The following is a 14,422-nucleotide window of genomic DNA, read 5'->3' on the forward strand; positions in this document are numbered from 1 at the left end:
GTAATTTTGATATATATATAAAATACCAAACTAAGATTTTTGTCTTTTTCTTTTATGATGACATTTTGACTTGGTTGGTAAACCTGGTATGACGAATTTGTCGTCTGCTTATCAGGGGAAAACAAAACATTCCAGTAGGATCGTTCAACAGGATTCGTTCAAACATACCACAGGAAATAGCTAGTTATGAAGACGTAATGCTGAGTTGCCAAGGTAATATACACACATTTTTTAATTAATTTAAAAAGTATTTAAGTATTTTAAATGCATATAAAGAAAGGATCAGAACAGCTGGTCGCTGGAGGGCAATAGGAGAGGTGACACAGCCCAAGCTAAAGGTGGAGTGTTTATGTCCATATAAATATGGGTACTAGACACCATCCACACTTAGATGAAATTTTATTAAAGGAAACATATTATGATATATATAGTAGATACTTTTCCCATTCACAGCAGGAACAGAATGAACTTACTATTTAAGTCTTTTCCATTCAACAGTAACATGACATATTAAATTTAACCAATGGAACATGGATGCACTTTGTGTTAAAGAACTGTCTGTTGTATTGTATAATTGTTTTACTTTCTTACCTGTATAAATGTTTCAGTTGTTTGTTTTTGCTCCTTAGGAACGTTTCTTCTAATGAAAGTACTTTCAATTGTCAGTCTTGTTGATTATTTTCTGTGTTCTATTCCAGTATCATGTAAATTTATTTATTTTTTATTTGAAAGATCTATTTTTTCTGTGGTATGGTATGGTTAGGTTAGGTTGTATTAGGTTTTGAGCCATTGGACAACATAAACTTCAAGTTAACCCTTAACAGGTAAAGGTCTTTTTGACAAACGATTCAGGTAAAGCGGGGTCTGACAGACCCCCCCCCCCAAAAAAAAAAAACTTTTACTTCATTTATTGACATAGAAATCAAAACATATGTACTTCAACTTATATTCTTTTATTTACATGCTTAAAAGTGACTATAATTGCTAGACATATATTCTAATGAAAATTACAAAAAAAATTATGAAAAATAAGATATTGCTGACTTCAGAGGGTGCTTGACTGAAAACATGAAACATGAAGCGGTTGGTCATCATCATTTTGTAGAGACCAATGTCCCAACTATCTTTAAGGAAAAGCAGAGCTACAACAAATGAATAATAAATGTGTTTCATAAACCATGAAATCTGAAGAAAAAAAACGAGGTAATTATTTTGACTTTGACCAATTTTACGCAAAAATTATGGACTGGTTTTAATGAAATCTTCAGAGAAGGTTGATACTAGGTCCAGCAAACAATCTATAAGTTTTTAATGGTATCTAAGTTTGTTATATATAAGTTTTTATGGCTCTAAGCACTCCTACCCTGACTCAGCAAAACCCCATCCTTCGTTGACGGAAGTTTGTTGTCTCAGAGGGTTTTGAGTTTTCTTGAGAGGACATGAGTCGAGCAATTCACACATAATGCTAGTGATAATGAAGATCATATTTTATTGGATATACTGAAAGTGGAATTTGTGATACTGAAGAATCTAATTGCAGTCATCGCAGATGGGGGTTGAATGGTCCTGACACACTGGTCTTTTGCAGTGTAGGCAGTAGTTCTTGGTCTTCCTGTCAGACTTTCGGTCACACAAGGCACATCGCTTTCTCACAGAAGAGGTATCCGCTTGCTGATGGGGCATGTTGTTGTTGTTGTTGTCGTTCCCTAGACTGTCTGTCCGAGCAGTCCCGTCTCCCCAAGGAAGGCCACAGCCGAAACTGGGTTTTCCCACAAATCCTTTATAGAGTGTATGTTGTGTTGTTTGCGTGCATGATTGTGTATAATGCAGTCTTCCATTATGTGTTGTATGGTATGGGGTGAAGTGTTACATCCTGGGCAGCTGTTCACAACACGGTCGTCCAGCCTCTTCTGGTAGCTTAGAAGTGCTGGGTGGTGACCGCATCGCAGTCTGGCCAAGTGGACTCTGTCCTTTCGTGAGAGAGAGGATTCAGAAGGGTGGATATCAGGGGGTCTGGCATGCAGCAGTGTGTTGTCTTTCAGTGTGTTAATGGAGCGGTGAGTGATATGATTATGAATATGTTTCCGGAGGCTGGTATTTGGTGGTTGTGGAGGAAGAGAAGAGAGTATCTGTGCGTAATAAAGGTCTTTGGGTGTAGTTTTAATGTTTCTTGGTGTGTGTGGGTGTTCTGCTATGTAGTGTAGCGGGTGTGATGTGTTTGTGGTGGCTGCAGCAAGTGTTTGTGTGCCTCTCATGTCGAGGTGGTCCTTGACTTTGAGGACTTTTGTTTCATGGTGTAAATGGTCTGTAGGTGATGTATTTGTGCAGCCTGTAATTGTTTTTAGGGCTTTGTTTTGTATGATTTGAAGGGTGTTGTGGTGTGTCTCACTGAGATTAGGAGCCCATGCAGGACTCGCATAATTCATCACTGAGCGTATGCATTGTTTGTATATTGTTATATTAGTTTCTTTGTTTTGTCCAAATGTTGTTCCTGTGATTGACTTAAGTGTGTTAAGTCTAGGTGTGCATTTGTTTTTTATGTTTGTGAGGTGTTGTTTGAAAGACATGGATGTATCGTATGTTACACCAAGAATTTTCGGTGTGTTTGTGTGTGGTATTAGAGTGTTGTTGATGTAGAGATGAGGTATGTATTTGTGTTCTTTTGTCCAGTTGGTGAGAAGTGTTGCTGTAGATTTGGTTGGAGCTATTTTGAGTCTGTTTGTGATGAACCATGTGTTGAGTGTGTCAAGGTAAGGCTGGATTATTTCTGCAGCTTTGTCTGTGTTACGATGTGTGCATGTGATTGTTATGTCGTCTGCGTAGGAAGAGATTTGTATTTCTGAGGTGTCTGGCGTGGGTAAGTCATGCATGTATAGATTAAATAATGTGGGGGATAGAACTGAGCCCTGTGGTACTCCGTTCTTAATGTTTCTGATGTGCGATGATTGGCCATTATATGACACATGAGCATTCCTGCCTGCCAGATAATTGGCCAGCCATCTTTTGGTGTTATTGTGCATGTCTGTGTTATATATTTTATTTGTTAGGTTGTGGCGGGGGATAGCATCAAAAGCTTTACTAATGTCCAATGTTATAAGAAGTGTTCTGTGGTGGGGCCTATCTGAATTGATGCCATCAAAAATTCTTTGTGTGAGGTTTGTCAGAAGAGTGTTTGTGAAGTGTAGTGGTCTAAAGCCGTGTTGTGAGTCAGCAAGGGGAATATATGGTGTGACAAGTTTAAGTATTAGGCGTTCAATGACTTTAGAGGGGGTGCAGAGAAGTGTGATTGGGCGGTGCGATGTTGGGATTGTTGGGTCTTTGTTCGGTTTTGGAATGGTGATTATTTTACCATGCTTCCAGATGTCGGGTATAGTGTTGTGTGAATAGCTGTAGTTTGCAATGTTTGTGAGTGCGTGTATACCTTGTGGTCCAAAGTGTTTTAGGTGGATGTTGCTTATGTTATCAGGGCCACAGGCAGATGAGTGCTTGAGATTATGCATTATGAGTTTTGTCTGACTGTCTATGAAGGGTGTATAGTCTGAGTCTGTGGGGAAGTCTTTCTTACGTCGAATGGTGCGTCGGTCGTCAATGTGAGATGTAAGATGACTCGTCTGTGCAAAATGACGTATGAGAGCTCTACGCTGATGGGGCATGTTCAAGCCAAAGACCGTTCTGATGGTCATCAAAAGCTTTACTAATGTCCAATGTTATAAGAAGTGTTCTGTGGTGGGGCCTATCTGAATTGATGACACAAATAATTCTTTGTGTGAGGTTTGTCAGAAGAGTGTTTTTGGAGTGTATTGGTTTAAAGCAGTGTTGTGAGTCATCAAGGGTAATATATGGTGTGACAAGTTTAAGTATTAGGCGTTCAATGACTTTAGAGGGGGTGCAGAGAAGTGTGATTGGGCGGTGCGATGTTGGGATTGTTGGGTCTTTGTTCGGTTTTGGAATGGTGATTATTTTACCATGCTTCCAGATGTCGGGTATAGTGTTGTGTGAATAGCTGTAGTTTGCAATGTTTGTGAGTGCGTGTATACCTTGTGGTCCAAAGTGTTTTAGGTGGATGTTGCTTATGTTATCAGGGCCACAGGCAGATGAGTGCTTGAGATTATGCATTATGAGTTTTGTCTGACTGTCTATGAAGGGTGTATAGTCTGAGTCTGTGGGGAAGTCTTTCTTACGTCGAATGGTGCGTCGGTCGTCAAGGTGAGATGTAAGATGGCTCGTCTGTGCAAAATGACGTATGAGAGCTCTACGCTGATGGGGCATGTTCAAGCCAAAGACCGTTCTGATGGTCATCAAAGCACTTTTGTGCATCCCCTTGAAGTTCATCCTCTCCTCTGCCCATGGCCGTCAGGGCTGCGGAGTCGGATGATATAGGGTCCGACTCTGACTCCTTTGATTCCTCCGACTCCTTAACTCCTTGACCCCTATTTCGAAATCTATTCTGCAGATCCATATACCAGCCTCCCACACCTATTCAGCAAGCATTTTATAAATGTTTTTCATGTATATTATTTTTTACGTGAAACATTCACTTGTATGATAAATATACTCACATATACACTCAACCAGCTTTATATATGTATATGCACACAAGCACGTACATTCGTGTAAACATATATATATCAAATATATAATGGTATTATTTATGCTCATGGTCATCTACCAGCTTATGAGCACTTTCAAATCTGTCATGGCAGAGTTGCCACTTCAAGCTAGATATTTTCTTTTTCCTTTGTGCCCCTCCCCTCCCCCCAAAAAAGAAATCATCTGTTATTTCATTTGTCCAATCTCATAAACCTTCTGTCACAATATTAGGAAAAAATGTGACAAATCATGATGAGGAAAGGTTAATGGAGGATGCCCTACCTAGTACTTACTGCAGAATTAATTTCACCATGTTATCATAAAAACCAGGAATCAGTTCAGGAAAGAGAGAGACAACTTCGCTAACCGTGTAATTAATGAATGGAATAAACTTCCTGCAGAGGCAGTGCAATGTAGTTCAGTTCGAAGCTTTATGAATCGTTTAGATAAATACCTAAACAAGATGTTGTAATGCCTGCCATATATTTTATATTATTTGTTTATTTGTTTGTTATCACTTGTCTGTTTGTTTATTATTATTTGCTTGATTTTCATTTATTATTAGTTATCTGCCATTTTATTTTCATTTACTATATACCTGTTTGTTTATTATTCAAGTATACCTATGCATTTATTTTATTTATCATTATTTATATTATCATAACCTTTATTTATTTATGTATCTATCATTATTATATTTTTTTACATCCGCCTTAGTTATGGACCAAAAGGTCTCCTGTCGACATGCTCCACTTTTTGTAAAAAAAAACCTTCCCCTGTGCACACTGTTCATATCTGCTGTTGTTCCTCCCCTTTTCAGTCATCACCAAATGCTATGACATATGCTCTAATGTCATTCCTATCTGGCCTCTGAGACTGGTCAAAGTTTATCTCAGGGCACTTCCTTTGACTTTTACATACATGAAGACGTACGTGCATAGTCACACTGTTCATATCTGCTGTTGTTCCTCCCCTTTTCAGTCATCATCAAATGCTATGACATATGCTCTAATGTCATTCCTATCTGGCCTCTGAGACTGGTCAAAGTTTATCTCAGGGCACTTCCTTTGACTTTTACATACATGAAGACGTACGTGCATAGTGCATACGTAGTGGATATATACTATTGTCTACACTGTCATGTACGTGTGTACATGATGGAGTTCTAGATGTTAACATAATTTGAATTAATTAGACTGTCAACAAAGGTAAAGTAGCTAGTTTAAATGATCTAAAGATACAAATCATCTCTGTCACTTGACAGTTGACAAATTATTCAGGAATTTGAATTAATAATTATATTTATTGAGTAGTTATTAAAGATAGAAATACATTCCACTGGCTATAACTCCCATAGTATAGAATGAATGAAATATTAATACAAACTACATTCTGGAAACTTCTATAAATGGTACATATCCTGTAACTAGCTATAAAACTATTCTATACTGGATGGTTATTAAATTTTCTCAACACAAACGTATCAAATTTTTTAGATTTTTTAAACTTGGAATAATGAGACCTACTGCTTTCTATTTGCACAATAGCAACAAATTATTTCACAGTGCACATCTATAGACAGTATTTTACAGCTATTGTTGGCTTGCCAATTACTGTCATGGTAAAAATTCAGACAAAGCTTTCAAGAATATAACAAAATATATGTACTGTACCTTGAATACACCCGTATTATTACGTTAATAACTAGGTTAAAAATTCAATCTATAAAAATTTCTTATAGCAAAATATTTTATATGTTCCTTGAATCTACCAGTATTATTACGTTAATAACGAGGTTAAAGCTAAAATCTATACAAGTTTCTTATTTGTAAACATTAAAGAAATAGGCTTTATTCATAATTATAGAACTTATAGACTACTCAATTGAAATATGCAAATAAAAAATAGTAGTTTGTATTTTGTATAAGTAGGGTAAACTGATATCATCTTAATGTGCTGAATTGGTTGGTTAGATTAGCCTATGAGAAATATAGGTTAGAGTCCTAGACTACCCTATGAATAGAGGCAGCCTATAGTCTAGGAAAAACAAATTCGACCCTACAATTTATGGTAAAAAGAAAAGTAAATGTGGATTATAAGGTTATCTTGGGATCATCTTTTTTTTTCTTTTCTTTTTTAAAAAAAATTAAAAAAAAAAAAAAAAAAAATAAAAAAAAAAAAAAATTAAAAAAAATATAAATAAAAGAATAATTTTTTCATTAATTCATTAGTTTAATTTTTTATTTTCTTTATTTTTATCTATTTACTATTTTTTAAAGAACCCAATAAACAACATGTACCAAAATAAATAGGTTTTCTCTGCATATATCTATATATATATATGTATATACATATATATATATATATATATATATATATATACTCTCTATATACTCTCTCTTCATCAAATTTTTAAAAATAAAAAAAACTGCTAAAGAATCGCTAGGTTAACCTATCTCATAATCAGCATTTATCATACAACAGGTAGGACCTTACAATTGGCCGAGGCTACATCACTGGGAAAAGTAGGAAACTTTGGCAAAGTAATCTAAATTGTTCTTGCATCTAATGCTTATTGTTTACCAATTCCTACAAAAAGAAACATAGCCAAATCATGCAAACTGTATATCTTGTAGGTAATATTTAAGGTCCGGTAGTCACTCAATAGGCTACTATCAATAGTAGGGTTTTACAGACTATTCCGTATACCAGTATATCAATATTTGTCTTTACCAAGGTCACATTACACAATGTACAAGATTTGGCCTAAATATTTTCTTTTTACTACTATTAAGAGATTAAAAGAGGAAGGGAAGTTGATTCAAGTAGTGAAGAAAAGGTAAGAGGCAAAGATGAAGAGATGATAATGGAAGAGGAAGCGATAAGGGGAAGATGGGCAGAATATTTTAGGGAACTGTTGAATGTAGAGGAGGATAGGGAGGGAATGGTGAAAGCAGTGGGAGGCGCAAAGAAAATGACAGTGATGGGTGAGGAAAATGAGGGAAAAATAAGAAAAAATGAGGTGCAAGTAGTTATTAGAATTATGAAAGCATGTAAGGTACCTGGTTTAGATGGGTGTTATACGGAGTGTCTGAAGAAGAGAGGTAAAGTAATAGTGGACTGGTTAGTGAGGTTGTTTAATGTGTTTCTATGGGAGGACAGAGTGCCGGAGGACTGGAGGAGTGCATGTATAGTTCCGCTTTTCAAAGGAAAAGGGAACAAGTGTGAATGTAGTAGTTTCAGAGGGATCAGTTTGTTGAGTGTAGTTGGGAAGGCGTATGGGAGGGTTATAACTGAGAGAATTAGGAGAGGACCAGAGGAAGTGATTGGTGAGGAGCAGTGTGGGTTTAGGAGAGGTAGGGGCTGTGTGGATCAGATTTTTGTGATAAGACAGAATTGTGAGAAAGCTTTAGGAAAGGGTAAGGATGTCTTTTGGGCCTTTATGGATTTGTAAAAGGCTTATGATAGGGCAGACAGGTATTGGGAGAAAGCTGTTAAGAGCAGTCAAGAGTTTTTATGAGAGTAGTAGAGCCAGTGTTAGAATCAGAAATGGAGAGAGTGAATGATTTGAGGTAAAGGAGGGATTATGTCAGGGATGTGTCATGTCGCCATGGCTGTTCAATGTGTATATGGATGGGGTGGTACGGGAGGTAAATGCAAGAGAAATGGGCAGGGGACTGGAGTTGGTTGCGGAAAATGGAGGAAAGTGTGAGGTAAGTCAGTTGCTGTTTGCTGATGACACTGCACTTGTGGCAGGGTCAGAGGAGGCATTGGGAGAGTTAGTGACTGAGTTTGGGAGGGTGTGTGATAGGAGAAAGCTGAAGGTGAATGTGGGTAAAAGTAAAGTGATGAGGTGTACAAGAGGAGAGGATGGTGGAGAGTTGGAAGTAAGTCTTAAAGGGGAGAGGCTGGAGGAAGTGGATAGTTTTAGGTACTTGGGGTCATATGTGGCTGCAAAGGGAGGAGTAGAGGTAGAGGTAAGCTGTAGATTGAGAGAAGCAAACAAATGCCTTGGGGGATTTAAAAAAGTAATGAGAAATAGACATTTGGGAATTAATGCAAAGAGGAGATTGTATGAAGGGGTGATTGTGCCGACAGTGCTGTGTGGGACAGAGGCATGGGGTTTGAGAGGCAGAGAGGAAGAGTTTAAATGTGTTTGAGATGAAATGTCTGAGAAGTATGGTGAGGGTTACAAGGCTGGATAGAGTGAGAAACGAGGAAGTGAGAAGGAGAGCTGGGATGGAAAAGGAGTTGGCTGAGAGGGCTGATGAAAGACTATTAGGATGGTTTGGACACATGGAAAGAATGGATGAAGGAAGACTGGTGAAAGGGGTATGGAAGGCAGAGATGGAGGGAGTGAATTTGAGAGGACGACCGAGGATGAGATGGATGGATGGGGTGACAGGGGCGTTGAGCAAGAGGGGAATATCTGTGGAGCAGGGAAGGGAGGTGGCAGAAGATAAGGATGAGTGGAGAAGGGCTGTGTATAGATGATACTGTGATGAAAAGAAAGGGAAGGGATGGGAGGATGGGGGGGTTTGGGGAGTGGGAAAGTATGAATGATACTTTGACGCAGCCCGAAGGGACTCCTCCCCGTCCTCCGTTTTCTATGTGAGGGGACGGAGAGAGGGGGGTCGCCAATTAAGTGAAGCGGCCTTGCTGTGGATGTGCTGTGTCCTGCATTGCTTCTGACCCAGGGTGGTGGGCGGGATGCAGGGATGACCCGTCGTCCACGAGGAGCTAAGATGTGAGGGTGGAAGGGATGATGGGTGGAAGTGGGTTTATGCCTTTTGACTTGGCTACCTCCCTGATAAGGGGGAAAAAGCCTTTTGTATATAGATAAGATAGAATTATGGTTATAGGTTAAAGCAAAAATATCTGATACACTTAGGCCTAATTTGCAATTGTCTTTATAGCATAATCAGTTTTGAATTAGATTAAAATGGTTCGTGATTTTCTTTACTCTGATTTCTATTTTTCATTGCTTCACTTGTAGGCCTATTGTATTCACTAGTAACCATGATCAGTAGCCTGTTTCTATTTTGTATATTTCAAACCACTAAATTTCTTTGATAAATGTATGATTTTCATATTTTGAAGTAGCTTTATCATAATCTAGCATATTTCTATTAAAGGAAAATGTGATAAAACTACTGAAAATGAAGGAAAAGAAAATTCACTGGGAGACACTGCTTTAAGCAGAATCTGCAGCTGTTTGTTTACATTAGTTAGTACTAGTACCACACAATGCATCACATGGTGGCAGCATGAATTGATGATTATTTATGTTGAAGTAAAAGCATTGCAGTATAGTACAAAATATTATATATATATATATATATATATATATATATATATATATATATATATATATATATATATATATAGTTTCACTCTCCTTACAGGAAACAACTACAAATACATGACCACAAACACTTTTACCCAGACTGACAACGATAGCTTGTCAGTATTGTGTATTTTTCTTTTTTTTTTATTATTGATGGATTGTTTTTTGTTTCCATCCGGAGAGACCACTTAGTGTACATATACACTTCACACACTCACTATTGCCTCCAAAAATAAAAGCAAAACCATACAAAAACTGCTAAATTGTGCAACTGGTAAAACCAAACAGGGAAACCATGTTAAAAAAATAATTTTATTGGACTTAAGGAGTCGGAGTCGTATAAAAAATTCCGACTCCGACTCCTAGTACTCTTAGAAATCCGACTCCGACTCCAGCTAAAACCTCCGACTCCGACTCCAGCTAAAACCTCCGACTCCGACTCCGCAGCCCTGATGGCCGTATCATCTCTTCTGCCAGCTCAAACAGATACTTCCGGCATGATGAAAGTTCCACCTGTCCATCACGTTTCCTCATTTCATTGCAGGTGATATAGGAGTTGACACCGGCGGCGTTGACCAGTCTGTACATTATGCACAAAGGCCACCGTTTGGTTTTTCGGCTGCACGTATATCGGGCACACATTTGATCAAACGCGTCAACCCCTGCTTTTGTGTTGTTATAATACAAGATGACTTCTGGCTTCCCACAGTCATCCATAACAGGTTGTTGGTGCATTGAGGAGATCAACTGCACAATTTTTTTCTTCTTGTCAGGTAAATGTGACACAAGTGCCATGGTTGTGTCAAAGAGAAAAGCCGTGCGGAATGTCATGTTCTATGATAATATGAATATAGCGTGACCATAATATGAAAAGAAATTAAACATTGTGATAAAAATTGATGTGATCAAAAGAGGGAAAGTGGAATAAATTAAATAGATAAATTGAATAGATTAAATCAAACTCAGATGAATGTGTGGGAATAGAGTGGCTGAGGTGTCCTAAAATGTGGCAAGATGTCACATTTTATGATGATATGAGAATAGCGTGAGAAGAAACATATTATTAACAGAACAGAAAATATTGAATATTTATATGTGATACAAAATATGTAATACAAATTAGATTTGAACTAAAAAAGGGGAAGGATGGAATAAATTACAGTAGTATGTGTGGGAATAGAGTGGCTGAGGTGTCCTAAAATGTGGCGAGATGTCACATTTTATGATAATATGAGATAAAAAAGAAGAAAATATTATTTACCCATAAGTATAAATGATAAAACATTTATATGACATGAACAAACCTCAGGTAAAGTGGGGTCTGACAAACCCCACGCTACTCACACTTCAGGTAAAGTGGGGTCTGACAGACCCCACGCTACTCACACCTCAGGTAAAGTGGGGTCAGACGGGCTCAAAAGTTCTATAAAGCTTATATAGAGCAAGATTCAGGAATGACCCTATCACCCCATTAAACTACTCCACTGATCAAGAAGGTATATGGGAGTACATATCTATATGTAATATATTAGTATATTAAAAGTAAAAAACAAAAAAGTATGGGGTCTGTCTGACCCCACTTTACCTAAGAAGGGTTAAATATCCGAATGGTGTGGTTCTGGAATGTTATAATTTTCTGCCCTCTCACTTAGATATAAATCTGTGGAGGGCTTTACATATTTTTTAACTACTTTCACTATTATTTACAAATTTGAAGTTTGTTAAAAGTAGTGCCTCTTCATTGAAAAGGTTATTTTTATTTTCATTTTTTTTATTCTTTTTACTAGATTAGTCAAATTGTAGAATATGTTGTGTCTTGCTCCACTGCTTCTTACCTGAGCAGTGAATAGGGAACAGAGATGACCTGTCATTCACATGGACATCAAATGGGTGTGGAATGAGTGAAGGGTGAGTGTAAACCTTAACTTAGCCACATTCCTTGCAAGGTGGGAAGGATCTAGTTGTATATGTATATATATATATTATTGGCACTCCTGGAGTATAGTGGGTCTGTCTGGCAGCATAGTGTACTTTTCTACCAATCCAGTGCTAAACACAGCAAAATTAAATACTTATGGTTGATGGTATATTCAATTAATTGGTGAACCAATCTGTTGCCCCAAGTCATGTATAGGAGACCCATGGCTCCTAGGTAACTGGTAATAGCTACCAGATTAATTCTTTAGTTATTCAAGGAAAAAATATTGTATAGCAAAGTTGGAGCAGTCCAAAAGGTGAGGTGTGAAGCATCTTCTGTGGGATAGTTGTATTTGGAGCAGTTTGTTTCCATAGTCAGGCCTATTCTTTGTATGTATTGTCATAATATTGGATAGTGACTTGAATGCAGTCATGCAAGTGTGGTTCTTGCTTCTCTTTGGAGGAATTTTTCTTTGGAGCTAATGTTTAAAGGGGTGTGTTGGAGTTGGGTGGTCAGTCTTGGAGTGCTTGTTTCGTGATTTGAGTGTGAATGAGCTTTTGTATGGATGTGTTGTGATGTGTTCTGTTGGAGTGGTTTTGGTGTTCCTTGCTATTATTCTCAGTGAATAAATTGTAAGGTGTCTGTGTTTTCCTTATTGATGGAAGCCATGTTGTAGAGGCATGGTTGAGTGTACTTTTTATGAGCTGCTTACAAACTAAACTGTGAATATAGTTTCCCTCTGCTGTCTAAAGCATTTGCCTGTGAATTATTTTAGTATGTTTATTTTCTTGTTGATATTCATTGTCAGGTCTTTGAGGTTAGAACTGAAGGTCATGTGAGAATCAAAAGTGAGGCCTTGAATTTTTGGGGTCTTTACCAATATATACATTGAATTGTAATGAGATTGATCTGCAAGATATTGGATTTTCAGGTATTTTGTTTGGTTTTAATATGGGGATTGTATGGGATCATCTCGGATTTATGGAATTTTGTTGTACAGCCATGAATGACTGAAAGTATTCTGAAGCCAGGGCAGTAGATTGATTTATTATCCCTCAATTAACACCCTTATCAGCTCTTCCCAATTCCACTTAACAGTGATCTCTCTAAAAATACTACATTTATATTTCTCTCCATTTCTTTTGTATACATGCACATCTATCCACTGACACACTTCCCTCCCTATAGGCACATAATAAAGAATCTTATTAATTAAACCAATCTAACTGCTCCTCCGTTTGGGGACACTCCATGTGATAACCACTTAACCCAGGTACCTTACCAGCTTTCATTGCTTTCAGTGCTGCTTGTATCTTCTCTTTTCCTATACCTTTATAATTTTTGTGGCACCTTTCACTGCCATAATCAAACCCTTCCTATCATAGATTAGCTAGAAAAGTTTTTTTGAAACCACAGTGAGAAGATAGTATTTTGGCAAAGTTGGAAAACATCCTATACCATATGTACTCAAACTAGGGGAAAATGCCATTCACACAATGCACTTATTGATAGTATGTAGGTGCAGGAACAGTGAAATGAAAATATTCTGTTGCCATTTGTTTTTACTAAGTTTAAACTGATGAGACAAATGTTGACACTATTATTTTTTGTAGTAATAGTAATAACAATAATTGTTGCTGCAAGTATCACCGAGTGGAAAGCCTGCAGCCTCACAGAAGCTTAACACATTTTTGGGGGAGAAACTTTGGACTGTTGTCTGTATTTCATTGGTGTGGTACTGTCTCAATATCACTGGCTGAAAGTAGTAGGAGGAGGAATGTGCAAAAGATAGGTGTGGATGGAGAGTGGTTATAAGTGGATGAGAAAATGACATGGCAGGAAGGGATGTTCTTGCCTACAGATAGGACAGAGGCCACCATGTAATAAAGAAGTCTGGGTAAACCAACTCTGGCAGTAGGTTCTTGCTATGAAAGTGCTGTGTTTTGCTGCATTGCCTCTGCAGTGTGCTGGGGGATGAGTGAAAGGTTGGTTTGTACTTTGACTCAGCCATATGCCTTATAAGGGGAAAAGAGTTTTTGGTAATTTAGGTATTTATGTATTTATTTATTGGGATGGTTTGGACACATGGAAAGAATGAGTGAAGAAAGATTAGTAAAAGAGGTGTGGAAGGCAGAGGTGGAAGGAGTAAACATGAGGGGGTGACCAAGGATGAGATGAGATGGATGGGGTAAAAGGGGCATTGGGAAAGAGGGAAATGTCTGTTGAGGAAGGACAGGAGAAGACAGAAGATAGAGGTGAATGGAGAATGATTGTGTATGGATGATACTGTGATGCATGAAAGGGAGTGGGTGGGGGATGAGGGAGTGTATGTGAAAAAATAATTTGATGCAGCCCAAAGGGATTTCTTCCTGTCTCCTCTTTTTCTGCATAAGGGGATGGAGAGAAGGGCTTGCCTATTTAATTAAGCGTCCTTGCTGTGGATGTGTTGTGTTTTGTGACTCTGCTTCTGACCCAGGGCAGAGGGCAAGATGCATTCAAGCGGAGCGAAGATAAGAGGGAGGGATGGTGGTGAATGGGAGTGGAGTATGTTGGGATGGAATGAGTTG

The 14,422-nt window shown here is 37.9% G+C and overlaps 1 protein-coding gene across 4 annotated transcripts in view; it reads left to right on the top strand.

Annotated features, from left to right (window-relative positions):
* The first annotated feature begins 77 nt into the window (after positions 1-77).
* Positions 78-14,422, top strand: part of LOC143039938 (kinesin-like protein KIF3B) — a 70,637-nt gene continuing 56,292 nt past the window's right edge. For all 4 annotated transcript variants that reach the window (XM_076210389.1, XM_076210390.1, XM_076210392.1 and 1 more), the window contains exon 1: positions 78-213. The gene's annotated coding sequence lies outside the window, so the exon portion shown is untranslated. The remainder of the gene's footprint in view (positions 214-14,422) is intronic.

The sequence above is a fragment of the Oratosquilla oratoria genome, chromosome 27 (genome assembly GCF_046742065.1).
Source record: "Oratosquilla oratoria isolate Oo_2021 chromosome 27, ASM4674206v1, whole genome shotgun sequence".
In the NCBI taxonomy this organism is placed as follows: domain Eukaryota; kingdom Metazoa; phylum Arthropoda; class Malacostraca; order Stomatopoda; family Squillidae; genus Oratosquilla; species Oratosquilla oratoria.